At 44.1% G+C, this 23,463-nt stretch overlaps 1 protein-coding gene and 1 long non-coding RNA gene across 31 annotated transcripts in view; one reads left to right on the top strand and one right to left on the bottom strand.

The window, feature by feature from the left end:
* Window positions 1–23,463, bottom strand: part of KIAA1217 — a 498,998-nt gene that overhangs the window by 235,458 nt on the left and 240,077 nt on the right. The gene's annotated exons all lie outside the window — the stretch shown is intronic.
* Window positions 2,735–22,975, top strand: LOC309625740. Its single transcript, XR_014242723.1, has 2 exons — window positions 2,735–7,829; window positions 9,695–22,975. It is a non-coding gene; the product is annotated as an uncharacterized lncRNA (long non-coding RNA).

Here is a 23,463-nt window from a genome sequence, read left to right as displayed (position 1 = left end):
TACATCAGATCTCTTTTAGTTAAACTCCTTTTATCCACTATTAGATAATATCACGATAAACTTTGCAGTTACCGTTTAAATGATCAAAAGTTAAAATCATCGAAAATAACACAATGTGTTTAGTATAATCTGATACTGTTTCACTGTTCATGTTTTTAAAATACTTAACTCCCATTCTGGCAACAGACAAAATGACAATTGTTTCCCTCAGTGGATATCTCACTTGAAAACATACTAAGACTCAAGAGCCCAGGGGCAGAAGATCCGGCTGATGTGCTGAGTCAAGGCAGGATGCGAATAAATCTGCCCCCTGTGAAAACAGAGAAGTGCTGTTTTCAGGATTCACCACAGCTTCACCTCTCCCTTTCAAATAGTCTCCAACACCCAGGATCACTCTCTAGAAACGAGGTGGAAAAGCACGTAGTTTGCCCTGTGTTCTATCTCCTCTAACTACAGGATTTCCACTTTTGAAGCAGAAGATCTGACAAAGACAGAGAAGAATTCCTGTTTGTCCTGGTAATCCTGTGAAACTCTTGGGCTCGTTTTCACCTTTGAAAAACACCCACTCTCTGCCTCAAATTTGGTTCTCCCTTTCTTTAAGATAGCAGCACTGATTTTCTGCAGTTATCCTTAACATCAGTAGCTGAGGCAACTGCTCCTGACTGCTTTGTACCACCTTCTCCTCTTTGTAAGGTTCCTGTACATTGCATCCCTCCCCGCACCGTTAACCTTTTCCACACCCCTTCCTTTCTCTGCATTAGCCTTCCAGAGATGCTTCTGGGTATTGCTGGGTCCCACGGAAGACCCTCAGTGCTAGAGATGGTCAACATTAAGGCTAGATGAAGAGCCACCCAAAAGACACACGTGGGTTCCTGGGTAAACAATGGGCTTGTTTTGTAGATAGCAGACGTGATCAAATAACACATCTGAACCTCCATCAACAACCAAGGGAGCTAAGTGGAACTGTAGCAGGGCTCCTTCCACACACAAACTGTGCTTGCAGCACCTGTGCAAGTGCCTCCCTGGACAGATGACACAACTTTGCCGAGCTAAGGGGTTATTCCTCTGTAAAGTGGTCCTGAGCTGCTCCTTAACTGCCCCGCCCCATGAGTCTTCACCCTGTTATCAAGATGCTTACATTCCAGGCAGAAACGTTAGCACAGATTAATGGGGCTAGTCCTCTGCAGAGCCATGCAGTGGGTTCCCTTCATTTTATAACATGTAAACAGAACTAGAGGAGGAGTTGCGTAAGGCTTAACAAGGCAATAAGCATTTATTTTCTAAATGAAAGTATGGAATAATAGGTGTTTTTGAAGCTCCCTTGCTGAGGATTGTCTTTCAGATGCGAATAAGGTTGGCCCCATCGTTCCCAAGGACGCCCACCAAAACCATTACAGCCGTTCTGTAAACCAACACTCAGCTCCAGTATCACGGCCTATAACCTTTAGCCTGGTGGCAATTCCAAGCTGGGCATTGTCACCTGATGAGAAAACCCCCATCCAAAGAATCCTCTCTCACACAAGGCTGTTTCACCAGGTTTCTACAAAATAGTCAAAATAAACACATTTCTGCAGGTGGTACCCAAAGAAGCAAAACAATCATTCTCTAAAACTTACCCCCCTCTGTAGAAGGGCACCTGACATGAAAACACACCAGAGATTCGTATCGACTTCGTACTGAAAAGTTCCATTTGGCTCTAAACCCAGGCAGCTTTAGCAACACAACCCACTGATATTTTCACTTCCTTTCCTCTTAATTGGGCTGTTGATGAGCCTCACACTCAACATTAATGGGCTCTTCTGAACACAGTCACACCGCTCACTCTGTAACGAGAGCATTTAATCACCAGGCTACTCTTCCCACGCCTGCCAACGAGAGCGCTCTATCCTGCGCTAGTATCAGTGCTTGCCAGCAGACGGAACGACAGCTTCACCCTCAGCCCTGCTGACAACCAGGGCCCCCAGCACTGTCCTCAGAGAAGCATTTGTAAGTCTACCCTCCCAGGTTCCCTGCAAATCAACTGCAAAACTGCAAAATATGTCCCAGTTTCCTGTTGATCTTCATCAAGAGGTTCATCGGAGGAGATGATGGAGGGAAGGAGAACACTGGTGGTGCTAAATTTCCCTGCACATGTTATTAAACCAAGTCTCTCTTACCAGTTTCCACACCTGGTATATTCTTAAATGCTGGTTTTCAGAATATCTATGACTTAGGGTTCCACTTTAACCTTCCCACAGCAGAAAACATATTCAGCCTTCCAGGCGCTTCTATTTATATCCATTTTTCCTGAAATGACTTGTGGATTGGCCCCCACTAGCTGGAATCTTCTTCTTGCTTTTGTGCCGAAAGGCTCCGTGTGGGAGCAGGCATCCTGGGCATAAGTGTCCCTCCTTTGGAGGAAGAGCCTTGGCCCTGAAGAGGAGGCCCAGGTTCCACAAATAAACTGTTGACATCATCTGCTTCTCCTTGTGTCACCTCAGGTATCCAGAGAATCCAACACCGGCCCAGGGAGGAACAAAAGATTCCGCTGCAAGAAGAGTCCACTTTGCAGGGCACAGAGCTTCTTATCAGTGGGCCATAGGGTCAGTGAGTCTAAAAAAGCTGCTGTGTTCCTGCCCTCTTCCTCCTGTCTCTGCTGCTGAACAAAGTTCAGGAGTCATCTGTCAAGTCGGTCACTTTTCTTGCCTATAAAAAGCCCCTACCCATTCCAACTGCATTTCTTTTTCACCTTTAGGAAGTAAAAAAGGAGACATTTTTATTTTCTGGAAGAGCCTTGTTTTTCCCAGATGACAGAAAAGAGACAAATGATTTTTAACACCCTGACTCCAGAAGAATATGTGTCTCTTAGTGAGATATAAGGAACCCTAACTCAAACTGAGAGGCCACCGCTGCAGTACTGCCCTGCACGGGATCAGTTATCAGGGTTTGAAGGTGATTCTTTCAGGTCATCAGGTAGAAATAGTTACATACAGCTGCAACCATGCGCTAAGAAATGTAACATAATTGGCGTCACTGATTCACTCAGAAAACAGCTCTGTACTGGTCCCGCAGTCTTTTTTTCTCATCACCGTCTCCCAAGCAAATATCAAAGAAGATTACAGTGGATACCTACAAAATTACTGATACCTTCAGCCAATATTTACTACTTGACTCCTGTGTACAAGGCAAGGTGTGAAGCTCAGACACATGTCCAACTAAGATCAGTTCACTGCCTTCAGGATGCTCAGACAACAGCAGAGTAGCTGGCAAAAGAAAGCTTCCTTCCTCACCTCTGCAAACATAAATCAGTCTCACTCATTCTCCCAATGGTCACAGGGCACAGGCTATGACCTAACGCCTATCTGATCCTGGGGCTGCATTACACATGCAGAGCACAAAGCTCTGAATTTGGGGTCACTATGGATCCCCCCCAGAGAGCCTGGGGTCCCCTATTATGATTGCTGGCATTATGGGAAACAGTAGCTTTTGACTTAAGGAGACCCCCCCTGCTCAAACTTTATGTATTTAAATTACTAGTCATTGACATCTGAATATCTGACAATATTCAATTATCCATGTCTTACGAAAGTTTTGGAGGAACCTTTGGAATGAGGTCTCTGAACTCAGTAGAACCCTACTGGGTTCAACTGGTCTGCTTGAAAACAGAAACAAGAGAGGAGGATGTCTAATTTGTGATTTAAAACCATGCGTTGTGTGACGGTTAATTTCATGTGTCAATATGACTGGGCCACAAGGTGCCCGGATATTTGGTTAAACATTATTCTGGGTGTGTCTGCGAGGGTGTTTTCTGGGTGAGATTAACATTTGAATGGGTAGACTGAATAAAGCAGACTGTCCTCCCTAGTGTGGGTGGGCCTCAACCAATCAGTTGAAGACCTGAATAGAACAAAAAGGTTGACCTCTCACACACAAGAATAAGTGGGAACTCTTCCTACCTTTCTGCCTAAGCTGGGACAGCAGTTTTTCCTGCCTGGGGACTGGAGCTGAAACATCAGCCCTTCCTGGGCCTTACACCTACCCCTTTCACACTGGAACTTCTACCATTGTCTCTCCTGGGTCTCCAGCTTACTAACTCTAGATCTTGGGACATCTTAGCCTCCATAACTGAGTGAGCCAATTCCTTATAATAAATTTCTTTATATATATGTGTGTGTGTGTGTATGTATGTGTGTATATATATATCCTGTTGGCTCATTCCTCTGGAGAACCCTGACTAATATAGGATACATAACTTTTATTTCCTAAAAAAAAGGAAAAGTTTTCACCTAGACTAGGCAAGCAAATAACAACCTCAAGGTCGACCACGAGTTGGCTTTCCAATCTTCAGCTGGTCCTTGTCTGTGCTAACCTGCACAACTAGAGTCACTCAGAGTCACCATCATCTTTTATTACCTGGTGGCCTCAGACATACTACTCTGAAAGCTTCAGTTTCCTCATCTGCAAAATGCAGAGAACAGTGCATACTCGCTGGGTTGCTGTAAGGATTAAATGAGTTATACACATAAAGAGTTCAGAGCGGTGCCTGGTACATGGTAAAAGCGAAACAAATGCTCATGGCTGGTATTCTTGTTACGTATAGTTTTTGAACAGCCATTTATTTGGTGGGTTAATAAGACATTTCCAGAAAGACTCTTCCTTTTTAATATCTAATTTAGAAGAACCTGGAGAGCCAAGAAAAAAAACTGGGCAATAATGATACCAGAATTTAGGAGCCAATAGCACCAACAAATGTAAAAGTAACTATGAGCTCTCTGCCATAATTTTCCTTTGGGAAAGCAGTTTCTTAAAAAAGACTAATTATTCACATTTTACAAGCGCAAACAACAATTTGTCTGCCACTGGTTGTAAGGATTAAGGAGAATAGGCTGCATCCTAAGAAGCCCCTGTATGTGGGTACCAGCGTGGTACAGAGAAATGCAGTGCATCAGTGTGGAAATAAGCAGCCACAAAGGAGTCAGCCTGTGCTAGGTGCCCAGAAGATGGTTTATCTGCATTATCTGCTTTAATTCTCTTATTTCAGGAAGTGGACATTATCCTGATCTTGTAGATGAGGAAACAGGAGACTAGAGCTTACTTAATTCGACTTAGGATCACACAGAAAATGGTAGCCATGATTCAAACCCAGGTCAGCTGGACTCAAGTCTATGACGATTTTGTAAATTTCTACCAGTGTTGGCCAAAGTGTGTTCGGTGGGTTCTGGATGTAAGGAGATGTTAAGGCAAAGAATTCCACAGCCAAATATGTTGGGAGAAAAGCTGAGTTAAATAAAGGTTAACCAGGTTGTCTTCATTGCAGGTCTTTTTCAGAGACTTCAGTATGCAAACCTATACTGTGGATCCCACAGTGTGATATAGTGTGCAATATTTGTCACATCATGGAAGCCCCCGTGCGTGTGCGTGTGAGATGCTCTACTGTTCCATGGAATAGAGTTTGGTAACCCCACAGTCATACCATCTTGCTTCCACCATGGCATCAAGGGCAAACTCTTTCTTCTTAACACCAGGATTTGTTTTCACTCTTTCTTCCACTCACTAACATTTTCCCTGTTTCTTCACACCATTGCTATTCATTCATTTATACAGTATGTTATGCTAGACATTATGCCTGGGACAAAGAAAATAAATGAGCCCTGGATATCAGCTGACATTTATCAGACACAACCGAGAACTTACTTTTAGAATCCTGTTTCTGAGAGAGAAGGGCAGGGGGGATAAAAGAAGTAATTGGACGGATAAGCACAGGTTTTTCTGGCTGGATTCAACACCTCTGTCCATTTCAAAAAACAACAGACAAGGCTCAGGGCCCAGGTTTGAATTAAACCATAAGAAAGCTGTTGACTCACTCTGTTCTCTATTCAGTAGACCTCACCTCATTCTCACAGGGTAGGGGGAATTGCTTGTGATTTTGAACTTGGCCTGCGTCCAGTTGTCCAGACCACCCCATTACTGCTTCACTGCAATCAATTATACTAGGTCCACAATTCCTTTGATTCCCTTCCAATCCAAATTCCTCCTTTCTGGGGTGACTCTCGACAGTCTAGCCAGTGTATTATCGATTGGCGTATGGAATCTGGAATGGCATTTCCATACGAGGCCCTATGCATTCCTTTTCCAGGTTCCATTCTGAAACACATGTGCTATCAGTTAGCCCAGGAGGCTGAGAAGGGACACGGCTGAGGAAATGATGGGGAAGAAGAGCCAGGGGTGCACAAGGAAGGTTCCATACATTGCCTAGCAATAAAGGACACAGTCCCCAAACCACGGTTTTGACATGTCCTCACAGATAAGATAAATTGGTTTATTGTATCCAATTATCTTGGGCTATAGTTTTCTTTTACAATTTTAAATGTCAACGGTCAGTTAAACATGGCTGCTGAAATCAAGAGGAATTTTCTAGGGCTCACGCCAGAGAAACCTACGGACTAGCAAGCTAGGACTCAGGAGACTTAACCATCCTTTGTCTCCTGCAGTAAAAAACCACGCAGCAGTTACTTTAGCAGGTCCACGGGAGGTTTTTCTCCACGGGGAGTGAGACGGCCTTCCTGCTCTGGCGTGCTGGGTGCAGACGGACACGATTCTATCCCAACGGGAAGGAAGGAGAGAGAGCACGGGGTCGGGCAGTGTCCACACGAAGGCGGCCCCCCAGAGCATCAGCTCTCTTCCCGGTCTGACAGTGGGAAGCTTGACACAGAAATAACCCCACCCACAGCCACATCTTTCAGGGATTAATCACACCCACCATCCATCCCTCCGAGCTCACAAAGGCTTTAGAACGTAAGAACTCTTGAGAAGGAGAGTCTGACCTGGAGCTCATGGAAAAGAAGAAATCAGACTCACGAGTCAACAACAGTTTCAAAAAGGAGACGTGTGAAGAACTTTAGAATCTAAAAGACGATCCGAGATTGTGCAGGAAATACATCTATTATCAGAACAGAGGACCAGAAAGAAGCTTCTGTGACGGGGGAATAAGATAAAGTAAGACTTTTAAGAGAATCACGGACAGGAAAGTTGTTGCCCCGTAATTAAACAGCTTAGGCTTTAAAAAGTGGGGACATGACAGAAATCAAAGTAGAAACATCTAGGTTATCGAGTGTCTGGCAGGGAGGAGCTGTCAATCTCCCCCTGTAGGAATGAGCAGTAGACATGAGGATGTAAAATGCAAAGGTTCAAGAGGAGAGGACCCTCAAAATACACAACAAGAGGAGAACAGACAGCTAGATATGAGACAGTTAGAGTGGCGAGACCAGAAATGTCACATTCCAAACTGTGGAAGACGAGATGTCCCTTTGCAGGACCCAACAGAGAACAGGAAGTGAAAGGGGACACCTGGCTCCAGGGCTACTGACCAAAGCGAAGTTATTTTTATCACTTGGAAGATGCTGCTGCCGAAAGCAATGTTTCCCAGGCGCGCATGTGGTACGCGTCCAGCCTGCCCTGATGCACGCTACGGCTTCAGAGAATCACTCCTGCTAAAGGCCGACTCTACCTGCAAGTCACTGAGACATGCCAGTGCCCAGAGAGGCAGCTTTAAGTACCATGCCACGGAGTTTTGGAGAGAATTCACGTACATATGCACTTATTATTCTTCCATCATATCTTTCGGGAATCTACACTGCTGTTAAGAGGAGGCTGCTTAGCTTTCTATTGTGGCACTTAGGTTGGGGGCAAAATGATCCTCTGCTTTAACTCCTTGAGATCCCAGAAGGCTCATGTACCACTGAGGGTGGTACAATACCAGAAATGGGACAGCCATGCCCAAAGCTGCAAATTCCCGGTGCTCTGGGGAAGCTGGATCATGCAGTGATCCTCTATGAAGACTGCACTTCCAGGTCAGTTGTGGTGGGTCTTCAGAGCAGAAAGGGCACATTATTAAGCTGCTGACAGGGACACCACCTAGCCCTGCCTGAAGGGTGATCAAATAAGTAGCTTCTATTCTTTAAAAAAAAAAAAAATAATAATAAGGTACTATTTTCCTGGAACAGGTACCAGTAGGTTAGCCAGAAAATCTTAGTAAGAGGTTATATCAACCAGAATTTGGAGATAACTTTTTTTTAACTTCATTGCTATGATAAGAGACTCTCCTTGCTTAATTTCCTTTTTTGGAGTGATCTCTTTCTTTCCTATCAAGATGTTGAAGACTTCTAAACGTGTCCCAAACATGTCCTTCCAAGCCAAAGTCTCAGCTGAGTCCCAGAGCTATATTGCCAGCTGTCTAATGGATGCTTCATGGGCTCCACAAAGAGAACGCACGTCCAGGCAGAACCATGGCACCTGGTCAAGCTCCCCGTAACCCCACCTGCTCCTTGTCGTGGAATGACATCACCACTCACACAAGTAGATGTTGCAATCATCCCACCTGTAAGATGGCTCTCTAATGTGGTGTTCTCCTCCCCATCACAAGCATTTCTACTTTCATTTGTTTAATTTTATTTTATAAAGACTGATATATTATTGAATGCATGCCAGTCACTGGTCTAAGAACTTTACAAGACCTTCATCATCTTTTGCCTTCATCACCAGAACCTCTTACCTGTCTCCCTCACGCCTGTCTGCTCTTCCTATGGCAGTCAAAGCAGCTTTGCCTACAATACAAATCTCATCACAGTACTTCCAGACTCTAAGCGTCTGAAGCTCCTCGTTTTCTATACTCCTTAGCATAGCCCATAATGACCTTTTTAAAAAAAAAAAAAAAAAAGTATTTGTTTACTTATTTATTTACTTTTGGCTACATTGGGTCTTCGTTGCTGCATGCGGGCTTTCTCTAGTTGCAGCGAGTGGGGGCTACTCTTCGTTGCGGTGCATGGGCTTCTCATTGCGGTGGCTTCTCTTGTTGCAGAGCACAGGCTCTAGGCACGCGGGCTTCAGTAGTTGCAGCACGCAGGCTCAGTAGTTGTGGCTCGTGGGCTCTAGAGCGCAGGCTCAGTAGTTGTGGTGCACGGGCTTAGTGGCTCCGCAGCATGTGGGATCTTCCCGGACCAGGGATCGAACCCGTGTCCCCTGCGTTGGCAGGCGACTCTTAACCACTGCGCCACCAGGGAAGTCCCCGTAACGACCTTTATTACCTTCTCATCACGTGTTCTTCACTCTCTTCACACTCCCTATGAAGCTTATGTTGCAACCACAACAAGCTAGGCACCTGCCCTCACCTTGCTTTTCTCTCTGCCTGTGAGGGCTTTCTCTACCTGGAATCCCCACTGTCCTGCAAGTTTCAACCAGGGATCAGGAAGTTTACTGAGAGAAGCATTTCCAAGCCTGGAGAACCCCAAGGGCAAATAATAAAACCCCAAGTGGACCTAAAACCAAACCCCAAGTGAAAACAAAACAGTTCAGAATGGATGACAGTTGCATGACTTTCTTAACCATATGGTCAGGCCCAAAAAATAAAAAACGAGAACCTAATATAAAATTGCAAATGATGAAGCAATGACAAACTGGAATACTTTTTCCATGCAAAAAGGAAATGTGGAGGAATTATACAGCTGTAGTCACAGAAGCAGCTGTTGAGTCAGCCAACTCGGAGAAGACAGGCATGGAAATCAGAGATTGATGATTTATGCTAATTTACTTATATTTGGTCTGAGTACTCTCTATTTTGTACTTCTAAACCTCTTGTCAGCATCATTTCTGGTTCTACCCGTTTCCAGCAAGTTTCATACAGCATTTTTTTCCAACTGTCTCTTCTCTGCTTTTCCAGATTATGATGAAAAGGAATACAAAAATGCAAGTGAAACCACAGGCCACTTTCAGAAACTCCCACGTATGCAAATCTGAATTCCATGAACTCAAACACAAGTGGTAGGGGTCCTATGAGCGAGAACTTCTGCAAATTAACTGGAGAACACAAAGATGACCAAGACATGACCTTGAATTCCAGGACTCACAGTTTTGGAAGAAAGACTCACAGCCAACAGTCTGGGATGTTCGACAATCCGTCTAACACCCAACTTGAGTGTGTCCTTCAAACTCGATCCTCCTCAGACCTGCCCCGTGTCAGTCAATGAAAACATGAATCTTCCAGCTGCTAAAACCAAAGCCTTGTTTGTGATTACTCTTGACTTCCCTCTTCCTCTCATGGGCCTCCACAGTCTGACCAGCAGCAGATCCCATCACCTCTAAGAACCAGGGTCTGATGGCTTCTTACCCCTCAGGCCACCACCCTAGTCATGGTCCCTGTTGTCTCCTATTCAGGAGCCTCCTTGTGGGTCTTCCTGCTTCTACAGACTACTCTCCACAGCAGCCGAACTCAGTCTTCTTTAAAAAAAAAAAAAGGATGTAGGTCCTCCAAATGTCCAATGACAGCCCCTCTTAACTAAACACTCAAGTCTTTACCCCTTAGCTCTACTGACCTTGCCCAGCTCTGTCTCAAGACCCGCCCCACACCGGTCCCTCAGCCACATCAGCCACATGGCCTCCCTGCACCCTGTTCCTCAGATGCCCACTGCCCATCCCCGGCCTTTGCTGTTTCCTCTGCAGCCTGGGCTCTTCCTCTGACGGATACCCACCTGGGGGCCTCCCACCCTCTGTCCTCCCTGGTCTCTGCTCAGACTATCCCTTCATTTGAAATTCCTCCTCTATAAAAAGCACCCCCAGTCTCTCCATTTCCCTTACCCCACCTTATTTTTCTACACAGCCTTTATACCACATGGCATTTCTTAGATTTGTTTATTGCCTGCTCCTCTTCTCTGAGAAGTTAGTGCTGAGAGGGCGGGTCCTTTGTCCTGTTCGCTACTGTGTTCCCACAACTGCACAGTGGTATGTGATATGCTTTTATTAAATACATGCTGAATAAATGAAAGGGTATAAGAGAAGCAAGACATGTATATAACAGTTTAAATGCCAGATCAAAGGTAGTTCATTTAGATAGGGACTCATTATGGTAAAAAAAAGAATCATTTGCCTTCTCTGAAAGTTTCTTTTAAACAATGAGCTTCTCTCTCTGAAGGATTCCGTTTAAAAAAGTCAATTCACATGCTACTCTATAGCTAGTGCAGAAGAGACATCTATTTGATTCCTCATTCAAAACACACTGTGTAGTGACTGACAGCTGAGTATCAGACACCGTAGAGTGAAACAGCAACTGGTCATCGCCTGCCCTCATGGAGTCTCTACTGTATTATATTCAGGAAGATAGAGTGTGACTATAAAACAGTGAATGTGGAAACTTTGTTGTCATTTTTGGAAGCAAAAGACTTGTGGAATTCAGAAAAGGGCAAACCACTTTCCAGCTAGGGTGATCGTGGACCTGGCTGGGTTTTCAGCAGGTGGAGAGGGTTGGGCTTTGGGGAGAGGTAGACAGAAGACCTAGGACTATTTGGGATTCGAAGTGGAAGGTGCTTGGAGCACCGAGGCCAGAGCTGGGCATGGGACTGCGTTGATGTGGGGCAGATTGCAATTAAATGTCAATTTTCCTGATACTGAATACCTTGGTGTAAAGTCACTTTCAATATGCTTTATGAAAAATTTATATTAAAAAAGAGATGTAAAAAGTTAATAGCCTTAATATTAAATGCTTCAGGAAATGTTCTCGGCATCTTTAAGGCTTTTTCTGGGTGTTCTTAACACTTCATTACTTAGTGCATTATGAAAATGTCATTGTTACAAAAATAATGACCTGGGTCTAACTTTAACACACCAAGACCAAAGAGAAATATCAGAGCAGAGGGCATTATCTGCCCCAGATGCACTGGATTTTACTGGCTGAGATGCCAAAGCTTAGAAGCAGCATTAAGAAGGTAGATGTCACCCAAAACGCAGACAAGAGTTGAAATACTAAGAGCAGCCTTTGTAATGGGACCGGAGAGGGATATATTTATACCACACTTAACCAAAGACAATCTTGCCAAAGACATGAACAGAAGGAACCTGTGAACACATTGTGACAAGTGAATAAAGAGGTGGAGAAGAAAAAAAAACATGGACAGAAAGGTCAGAATAGACTCAAGGGGCCATGGTGTCACGTCTAAGGATGAGCATTTAACTTTCAAAAGAAATGTGAAATAATTCTTCCCAAAGTGACCTAAGCAGCCATGTCTTTTCTCTACAAAGCAGGGGATTCATTTCGTTATTATCATTTAAAAGGAATTTTAGGGCTTCCCTGGTGGCGCAGTGGTTGAGAATCTGCCTGCCAATGCAGGGGACACGGGTTCGAGCCCTGGTCTGGGAAGATCCCACATGCCGCGGAGCAACTAGGCCCGTGAGCCACAACTACTGAGCCTGCGTGTCTGGAGCCTGTGCTCCGCAACAAGAGAGGCCGCGACCGTGAAAGGCCCGCGCGCCGCGATGAAGAGTGGCCCCCGCTTGCCGCAACTGGAGAAAGCCCTCGCACAGAGACGAAGACCCAACACAGCCAAAAAAATAAATTAAAAAAAATTACATTAAAAAAAAAAAAAAGCCTCATTTAAAAAAAAAAAAAGAAAAAAAAAAGGAATTTTAATGCAAAATAGTAACTCACATTGTCTTAGAAACTCACATTGTCTCCAGTAATCCCCACCCCAGCTCCAGATGAGGGAAGGGAAGAGGCAGCAAAGCATCACTATTTGCACAGCCTTAGCACCCCCAAGGGAAAAGTGAAGCCACTCTTAAAAAGATCTGGAACACTTGGGAAGTCCACCCTTTTTATATCTGAAATTAAACAAACTAGGAAAAAATCTATAGGCAGAGTTGTTGCTGGATCCAAGCTTGCCTAGGTTCTGGGGGTACACAGAGAAGGAAACCAGGAATGGCTTGGCGGGGGTGGCAGGGAAGTTGGAGTGGGAGGGAGACTTAATTCTAGTTAAGTCTCCTAAGGAGGTGACAGGTGGAATCCAGAGAGAAAAGCCCTGTGGCTGCAGGACAGAACTCAGCACCAAGTGGGTTCTGGGATGATTGAGGAAGACCTGGAGGAAAAGAGTGCCTGAGGAAATACCTTTCCTCATCTCCTCATCCTTCATAAAATTGTAGTGACTCTCAAAAACAACGGCAGCAACAACTAACATGTGTCAATGACACTTAAGCTGCCACGGGAAAGTCACAAATTTGCTGGACTGGAAATCCTAAACTAGGATCCCACATGCCACGTGGCACAGCCAAAAATAAGAAAGAAAGAAATAAAAAATAGGAGGATGCTGGCACCTCTAGGTGAGACCGGTATCAATCTAACAGCTACCCATGCAGACCGACAGGAGCCGCGACATGATCTTTCTGAAATAAACATATAGGAAAGTTCTAAATAAAACAAAAAAATAAAACAAAAAATAATATCCTCTCAATTAATATGGTGGTCACGTTCCTGGAAAATTCAGCATGTATTTAAAATGCTTTTTGTATACATACGTATACAAATATATGATGCTTTATACATACATATGTACATGTATATAAACATTTTACATAAAACATTTATTTATATGAAATATGAATAAATAAAAATACAAAAATACAAAAAATATACAAAATAGGTTTCGATTTTAGTGATATAAACACTTTTTCACACCCCCTCCCCGAAACATCTGGCCAGTGTGTTCTGAAGTCGTGGCCTCACAGGGGACCATTCTTCACAGCGTGAGACAATCCTATGCATTGCAGGGCATCTAGCATCCCTGGGTGGTGCCCATGCAAATGCTACCCTCTAGCTGTTGTGATAAGTAGAGATGGCCTTGCAATGGGTGGTACTTTCCACTGCTCTAAGCTGTAGCAATACTCCTCCTTACTTTACAAGTTTCTCCCTGTTCTCCTTTTATTCCCAGGCAGCAAAGGATACTTTAATATCAAATTCTTCAGCACTTTAAAAATCCCAGCATATCATATTGTCATTTATCTTCTTCCGTGGTTATTAGCAAATATGTGTGAAATGGATCACTCAGCTTTTGACACAGTGACAGAGAGCATCCCCTTAGCCTTTAGTTGTCCCTGACTTGCTCCTGAAGAAATAGCTGCCAAGATGACAACACGATACACGCCATATGAATGCTTATTTTCAGACGTTAGCAATTATTTTTTGCACATAATCTATATTTAGACCCAATTAGCAAGCTTTCTTCCTATACTCATTCACCTAAGGCCAATACAGTACTGCCCTTTGAGGGGATTTTTTTTTAATGAAAAACAAAAAAACCCAAAGCCCAACCCGCCCCCCCCACCAAAAAAAACCCCCAAACAACGACTGAGGTGACCTGAAAGTAACAAATCAAAGATTTTAAAAGGAGAAAAGGGTCTCCATGATTTAAGACTAAAAATGGCCACAGAAAAGTGATGTATGCTGAGTTATATTTTCGACGTCTGATTATGAGGTAATCTTCCCGTAAGTCAATGAGAACAACCTCAGCTTTCAACGCCACCCAGTTATTAACAAATATCCACGGGGTGCCTGCTTCACACCAGGGTCTGTGCAATGTAACAAAGCAGAGCTTCTTGAAATTTCATGTGTGTTGTAATCACCCAGGGGGCTTGTTAACACGTGGGTTCTGATTCGTCAGATTAGGGATGGGGACTGAGATTCTGGATTTCTAACAAGCTCCCAGGTAATGTTGACCCTGCTGGTCAGCAGGCCATGTTTTGAGTAACAAGGAGCTTTAGGGAATCAAATAAACGAACACAGACCCTGCCTTCTAAGAACTCATGGTTTAGGTCAGGAGATATATATATACCTTCCAAGTAAACAGAAGAGCTACCTGCTCTAAGAGTGACACAACACATAAGGCGCTATTCAAGGTCAAAGAATGACTCTTGACTTGGGGATGGTTGGGTGTCTGGGGAGGGATGGTGAAGAAGGTGGCATTTAGGCTGGTTCCTTAGTGGATGTAGGCTTGGGCATGTGGCCACAGAGAGGCTAGGGCTGGCAGAGGGACCAAGGCCAACAAGGGACAGCATCAAAAAGTGTGGTGTACTCAGGTGAGGAAGGAGAGCTCTCTTCCCCGTTAGGAGGTAATGACTACAGGAGGTGTGAATAAAATGGTGGAAGACGGCGTTGGAAAGCCAGGCTGAAAGAACATTGAGAAGCACCCAGGACACCCAATCAGGAAATCTAGAACCGAGCTCATGACAACTATCCACAGAGCAGCGGGAGAGACAGACACAGGGATGAAGGACGATAAACAGAGGCTCCAGACCAATGAAGAGGCTACTGAAATAGTCCAGAGAGTGCTAAGGAAGGTCTGAAATAGAGACGGTCATAAATCTTTGACAAGAAAAAAAATGCTGAGCCATTTATATCTGAATTTCCTATATTGGGCTTTCCTTTGAATAATGATCTACCTTCTCTCAATTTGACAAGCAAAGCTATAAGCATTTCTTAAAAGGTCTGGGAAAAACAGATAAGTACATGAATTAAAAGTTATAATGGTCTTGGAGCACTCATTCCTGGGCTATATCAGAAATAACTAAGAAATGCTGTCATTTTTTTTTCTAGAGACTTAAAATTTAAGTTGGTTATGAATGAATAATGTCCCATCTAACACAAAATACTCCGTCATTTTTCATTCTCAGAAGAGTTGGTCTCAGTGTCATTAACCACATTTTCCTTGACCCCCATGCCTGGCATTCTGTTAGTTTTAGGTCACCTTAGAAAGAGATGTATTTCCAGAGAAAAGGGTCTGGCTTTGAAAAAGAGTAAGAGGCTGCCTCCAAAACATTAGTTTACAGAGTGGGAGGATGCAAGGTGTTCCAAGTCAGAAATTATTATAACTTTAAATCCCCCAATTTCCACGTTATCAGGCTTGATATCTTGTGATTTGACACCACGGTAATGTGGACAATTTCCAAACTGTGTCTACCTTTTGGATCTTAAAGTTTCAGACCACTGACTCTTTTCCCCTCTCAGCAAGAGACAGCAGAAGCCCCTGAAATGTGCAGCGAAGCGAATGGAGATCGGAAAGTATCCATGTTCCTTTCCGAACGCCGATTAGGTGAAAATTCTTCTAAGGAATAATTTCGCCCTGAAGCAGTTTGTGGAATTGTACAGGGCAGCAGGACTACGTTCTAACATTAAGGAAACAGATACACCGACTGCATTTCTGTTTATGAAATACATATTCAGTAGTCTCTTTTCTCCTCCGTGTGAGAGTGTGTAACAGCCATGAATTTGCCTAATGGAAGCAGCAAACGGCATGCCCCTCGAGGGACGGAAAATGTGTCATGTCAGTGTTCTGTCTCCATCTCATTGACATAAAAAAATTGGAGTCTTGCCAGGTCATGGAAGCAACCTAAATGCCCATTGACAGACGAATGGATAAAGATGTGGTACATATATACAATGGAATATTACTCAGCCATAAAAAGGAACGAAAGTGGGTCATTTGCAGAGACGTGGATGGACCTAGAGACTATCATACAGAGTGAAGTAAGTCAGAAAGAGAAAAACAAATATCGTATATTAATGCATATATGTGGAATCTAAAAAAATGGTACAGATGAACTGGTTTGCAAGGAAGAAATAGAGACACAGATGTAGAGAACAAACGTATGGACACCAAGGGGGAAAGAGGAGTGATGGGATGAAGTGGGAGATTGGGGTTGACATATATATACTAATATGTATAAAATGGATTAATAAGAACCTGCTGTATAAAATAAATAAATAAAATAAAATTCAAAATTCAAAAAGAAAAAATTGGAGTCTTTAACTGATTGACTCTTAAAAGAAGTATTCATCTGAGTAGACAGTTGCATTAAGAACTTGAATGGATGCAAACTAGTGGAGGGAAAGAGTGAAATGTACATGAAATAGGAGGAAACCGTCTGGACCAACCTGGCAGAGATGAAGCCCCAAGGTGGCCTGTTCCACCCACCTCCCCTTGGGGGAAGCAGACTATGAAAAGGACTGTTGTGGGGACTCTCACGACAGGTGCTAGCAATGCTCATAAAACAGACCCTGCATGGTTTCCTCTGTCCCATGTGTTAGTTTCATTCATGGGCACCAAGGTGACAGCTGGTAGAGAGAAGCTATTAATTGAAGACACTGTTGATGATGCAGTTGATGAAGAGCAGACAACAGGGGGCTTCAGAGGCTGAAGCCCACACACAAGACATCCTGGGCCTCTAAGCCCCACGCACATGCTGGGGGTGGAGATCCACAGTGGAAGCTTTTAAGTTGAGTCCCTCTAATCCTGATGGCTGCCAAGCCCAACAAACACACCTGGTGACAAGTTAGAAGAAAAGTCCCTGAGCATTTGTGTCATTTCCTGTGGGTACAATGAAAGATGCAAAATGCCAGGTGCTTTCCTCTGATGAGTGACAGGGAAGGGAGGAGAAGGCAGGGAGGGGCATGGTGAGTTCAGGGGCAGAGAAGGCAAGACAGAGTTCATTTAGTTACTGCCACTGAAAAGACTTTCCGAGCTTACAGTTAGATGCATTTTGAAGCGCAACTTGCAGCAAGCAGAAGTCAGATTTCTGGTTCATAGGCTGCTGCAACTAAAGTCCTAGATGTCTGTATATTTCTAGAGATGACTTAAATAAGAATATTTTAAACCAGCTTTTTTGCTTGTTTGTTTGTTTCTTCTTAAACCCAAGGATGTGCTCTGAATCCCCTCCCCATCACAATAGGCAGTGTCTGCCACTCAGGAGCTAACGTCCTGAATTTTAACTTGACTCAGGCTTTGATCCCTTCAGACGGTCCACCTCAACCACGACCTGGGAGTTTTTCCTTATCAGGGAGACAGAGCAGTGCAACAGTTTTCCCCATTTTTGGAGCCAGCACATTAACTACACGTGTAGTTCCGCTGCAGATAAGCAGCGCACCAGGGATAGTCTGGGGCACGTCCCGCCAGGGTTTTAAGAAGTTAATGGCGTACGTTTAACTCTAGATGAACCGTCGGGACACGCGCAGCCCTCCCACCCTTCCCTCTAGCCTGGTCGCAGTTCATGGAACAAACCCTTTGCCTTCTGACCAGGGAGGCAAGCAGACCCTCCTCCAGCACCACAACCACGAGGGGCTTGGGGAACGTGTGCTGGACCAGACCAAGCTGCCAGGGCAGAGGAAGGCATACTTGGAGGGGCAGAGTCTGCGACTGAGCTCCAGGTTATTGGTCCACACGGGTCCAGTTCAGTGCCTCCTGGACCCATCTTCTGGAGTCTTCCATCAGTTAACCAATGCCCACAGCAAACTGTGGTGACAATTTAGTCCTCACTCCAAACTGCATCAACTTAATTCTTCGGGGTCCTTTTTTTTTTTTTTTTAATACCATCGTAATAATCCACTTCATACCCAGAATAATGCATTGCTTTGACTGTTTTATTTTCTCACGCATGCGCTGCTTAATCCTCCCGTGAGTCTTTCCTGATTAGACAAGCGCTGGAGGACTCATCAAAGCATCTCCGTTAGAGACCTGGACAAAGTGTTTCAAGTATTATTGAATGTTTAAGCCACTAAACAAAAACCCTCTAATGTTGCCAGAGAAGTAGGGACACACATTAACTATGATTTACCTAAAGCCCTGTCTATATATATGGGAGAATTTCACATGCAGTAGATGAAACTAAAGCCTTCAGTCTTAGACTCTGGGGATCCCTTGCATTTTAACAGTAGCTCCTGATTTAAAAAATCTGCAAGGGATATATGATCCTTTGTAGGATTCTGTTCAAATGGGGGTAGAAAAGCAAGATGAAATGGGTTAATACTAACTCTGTGGTAGTACATAGAAATAAACATTGCAGTTTGACCAAAAACATACTTCTGATAAAAGTTCATGAGTACACAGGAACATAAATGTCACTGTCCCCAAAGACTGCCTTAGAAGTGTCCCCATGCAGGGACTTCCCTGGTGGTCCAGTGGTTAAGAATCCTCCTGCCAACGCAGGGGACACAGGTTCGATCCCTGGTCCAGGAAGATCCCACATGCTGAGGAGCAACTAAGCCCGTGCACCACAACTACTGAGCCCGCGTGCCGCAACTACTGAGCCCGCGTGCTGCAACTACTGAAGCCCGCGTACCTAGAGCCCGTGCTCCACAACAAGAGAAGCCACCTCAATGAGAAGCCCGCTGACCGCAACGAAGAGCAGCCCCCGCTCGCCACAACCAGAGAAAGCCCACGTGCAGCAACGAAGACCCAATGCAGCCAAAAATTAAAAAACTAAAAAAAAAAAAAAAGTGTCCTCACGGGCCAAGAAGGAATGGGAGGAACAGAAGAAGTGGGATGTTTGGTCAAGGTTTTCTAAGATAAAAGCTGGTAGGAACTTCCCTCCCACTGGGGATCGGGCTCTGGGGCTGCCAGTGGGTATGTGGCAAGAAAAGGCAGTCTGCATCCCCTTGTCCTTGACCATCTCAGGGTCTATGCTTCCTATTCCAACACCAACTGCAGTCGAGGTGGAGGCGGTGGCACTGAACAACTTAATATAAAACAGAACAACCGATACAGGTGATGGATGGAAACCAAGCTTTGAAAAGAGAGGACAGTTGGCTATCCCTACTAGATAGATTTTAATCCTCTCAAAATAAAAGGTCTTAAGAGAAATGTCTGTTCATATTATGCTTTGAAAAGCCTTCTTCCTGTTGTATTCTGCCAGTAAGCTGAAACTCAGCAAAGGAGCAAGAACTACCCCTTCTCTCTCTCTTTTTTTGGAACCTATAAAACCTCACCTGAGAGATGAATGACAGGGGATGTTTACAGGCATGGTTTTCAGGATACTTCCAGAATTCCAATAGATGCTATCTTTGGGTCATGTTTCCATTGTGAGAAATTGTGATGAAAACCAGATTTTATGAGTTACATTTAATTTTTTTGAATGCGAGGAAGAAGCTTTCTTCTACAGAGGGACACACCCCACGTTACATGAGTCTTTACTCCCCTTCAGATAATGACTCCATTGCTCACCGATGCTTGGAGCTCTCCTCCCCTCTCCGTCTTCACTCTAATTTCTGCCACCACCCTGGGCGCTCCAGTGCCCTGAGGACCAGCCTTGCACACCTTTGCCTCCAGGATCTTGGGTCTCTCTCTCTTTTTCTTTTGGCCGCGCAGCCCAGCTTGCGGGATCTTAGTTCCCTGGCCAGGGATCAAACCCGTGCCCCCTGCGGTGGAAGCGCAGAGTCCTAACCAGTGGACCGCCAGGGAAGTCCCTTGGGTCTCTGCTTTAGAGGATCCTTGCCAGCTCTCCACCCACATTCATGGCCATCCCTTGGAGCTCAGCCCACAACTGTTGCTCCGGGTCTGAAATGTTCAGCTTTCTTTTATCCTCACTTCTGATCACAACCTTTCAATTCTCACGATTGCCTCCTCTGACTATGTTTTGTCTCCTTACAGTCTCCTCCCTGTTAAGCATCTCCTCCTAAATGGACTGGATGCTGTTATCTATCACGTCTCCACACTCTTCTCAAACCCTTCACCTCCTTTGACCCACACAACCAAACCTCAACCTTCACTCAGACCTTCTCTGTTCCCTCACCGGTCTGCTGATGACGCTGAAGGAAATTCACCAGCCTCGCTGCATGGCGCCCCATCCGGCCTGTGGTGCCCAACCTCGCTGGGCTCCCGCAGGGCACTGGTGATCATCCTTCTCAACATGTCCCTCTCCTTCTCACACAAACACTCCCTCAAACCTTGCCCATTCCCTTCAGATTCCTTTCTCACCAGCCTCTTCTCCATTCTCAGCAGAAGATCTTCACCGGAAAAATCGAAGGCAGGTGGTAAGACTTGCCCAACTTCCAACACACCACAGGCAATCTACATTCAGCCTCCAGCCATCTTCTACTGACAGTGGAAAAGACCTTCCCATCCCTCCTCTGCCTCCTCTTTCCCCTCTTGAAACAAATCCATCCACCAACTTTCTCGTGCCTTCGGGCTCTCTCCTCCCAGGCTCCCTTGGGTACCACACACTTCTTACAATCTTCTATGCTTAACTCCTTCCTTTCAAGGTAAGGTTCCCAGAAAGAGCATCTCTATTCCCCACTTCACCTTCCTGACCTGCCAATCAATTCCTGACCCACTGCTCCTATCCCTCAACTGAAACAGCTCTTTCCAAGGTTGCTTGGCTTCACCGTTGCTGAATCCAACAGCAACGGCAATAACCTCACCTTAATGTCTTAGTATCATTATTTTATTTATAACATTGGACTTAGTCATGTTTATAAACTTGGAATGGGATGAGGCAGATAAAAGCCAGTAGAGAGAAAGGGATAAAGAGTATAGGGGGAAAAAAAAAAAAGATATTTGGGCATGCCTAGGCACACAGTAGGGGATTAATACATGGCAGCTATATAAGTGTGAAGGGCATCTAGAAGCTGCTTTTTATAAGATGAAACTCAAACCCTTCTCATTGGACTTGCCTAAAATGCACATTTGATCACATCGCTTCCCTAAGGATGATCTTTCACTTGCTCCCATTGTCCACAGAATGAAATCCAGACTTCTTGACCTGATGTCCAAGCACTTCATTAATCCGGCCCCAGCTCCCTCACTTCCCAGGAGTCCCCCCATACACGCTGAGTTGCAGGCTCATTAAACTACTTATAGGCCATTTCTTCGACACATCATGACTCTTTGTTTCCCCTTGACTCTTTTGTGTCTGGCAAACTCTGACTCATTCTTTAAGAATCAGCTTCAGGGTCAGCGTCTCTGGGCAATCTTCCCTGGTCGACTCTCATCTCCTTGTGAGGTGTCCCCCACTGCATGTTCTGTCCCTCGAGTCAGCACCTACATCCTACATAGCAACCCTGTGCCACCTCCCCCAAGAGACTTGAGGGCGAGGGATGAGCACTGCCCGCACGTGCAGCTCCACTGTCTGCCATGTGGGTGCTGCCCAATGCAGGCAGACCTTGTTTTACTGTGCTTCACCTTACTGCATTGTTTTTACAAATTGAAGGCTTGTGGCAACCCTGTGTCGAGCAAGTCCACCAGGGTCATTTTTCCAACAGCATTTGCTCCTTTCATGTCTCTGTATCACATTTTGGTAATCCTCACGATATCTCAAACTTTTTCATTATTATTATATGTGTTAGGGTGACCAGTGATCTGTGATGTTACTACCGCAAAAAGATTACAACTCGCTGGGGGCTCAGATGTTGGTTAGCAGTTTTAGCAACGAAGTATTTTTAAATTAAGGTATGCACATTGTTTGTTTTAAGACATAATGCTATTGCACACTTAACAGAGTACAGTGTAGTGTAAATATAACTTTATATGCACTGGGAAACCAAAAAATCCGTGTGACTCGCTGTACTGTGATGTTTGCTTTATCGCAGTGGTCTGGAACCAAACCCACATGGAGTACAGTACGCCTGTATATAAATGCAGTAGGAATGTAAACACAAGGAGGATGCCGGGAAAATGCTCACAGGGCGGCTGCCTTGTATGGATTGCAATGAATAATAGAAGAAAAAGCCAAAGGAAGATCTAGCCCTGGGAGCATAAGCCCATCAAAATCTTAGTTCTACAAATCTGTGAAATAGGAAAATACTCTGTAATATACTTTAACATTTTCAAATTAAAATATACACAGGAAGAAAAGTAATCATAATATATGTTGTCTAACCTCCATCCTAATATCTTTCAAATAAACAAGCTGGGTTGGCAACTGGGTAATTAGAGGAATATTAGGAAGTGGGCTTCTAAGTAGCATGTCTGCTACATTATTTTGAAATCCTGTAGTACTTTTCAGATGAGAATAAATTTCAAAGGCTGGTTGAATTTCAACTGGCAAGATTATATTCTGCCAACTCAGTTCTTCTCCAGGCTTTTGAATTGACCTAAGATGCCCTTCTAAACCCATGTGTTTCTCTGGTAGCTACCAAATGCCAAAGTGACCATTTAAAAAGAAAACCAAGGGACTTCTCTGGTGGCCCAGTGGGTAAGACTCCATTCTACCAATGCAGGGGGCCTAGGTTCGATCCCTGGTCCGGGAACTAGATCCCAAATGCATGCCACCACTAGGAGTCTGCATGCCACAACTAAGAAGCCCACATGCCACAACGAAGATCCCCTGTGGCGCAACTAAGACCAGGCACAGCCAAAATAAATAATACATATATACATACATAAATAAATATAAAATGTTAAAAAAAAAACAACAAGTACACGGGAGGAAATTCACTTTAAAAAAAAGTTATAAAAAAAAAGAAAACCAAAAAAACTCTCATGTTATTAAGTGAGCTATACTTTATACATTTGAATTTTAACCAGTTTGGAGAATCAAATTATGGTTTTATTTAATCAATTCTCAACTCGTAAAATTTAAAGCAATTCATTGGTTACAGAAAGAGAGGTATGGGATTTGAGAGATTATCAGAGGTCAGGTGTCTAGTTCAGTTTAATCATAAACAAAGCAAACATTTTCTTTAAAAATGTTAAACCACTTCTACTAACAGGCTTTAAAAAATCCTATTAACTAATTTCTTTGATTTCGACAAAATTCATTTCCATATTCACAGCAGGAAGTTATAGAGTTTCAGGCTATAAGCATGAAAGAGTACAGTATTTTTTATAATGAGTTTAGGGAAAAAAATATAAAAGACAAACAAGCTTCCCCCAAAGAAAAAGGCCTTTAATTGCATCTACAGTA

The sequence above is a fragment of the Balaenoptera borealis genome, assembly GCF_965194805.1.
Source record: "Balaenoptera borealis genome assembly, chromosome: 3".
In the NCBI taxonomy this organism is placed as follows: Eukaryota; Metazoa; Chordata; class Mammalia; order Artiodactyla; family Balaenopteridae; genus Balaenoptera; species Balaenoptera borealis.
Note: the sequence above shows the minus strand (reverse complement) of the source record. Positions and strands in the feature narration are given on the sequence as shown.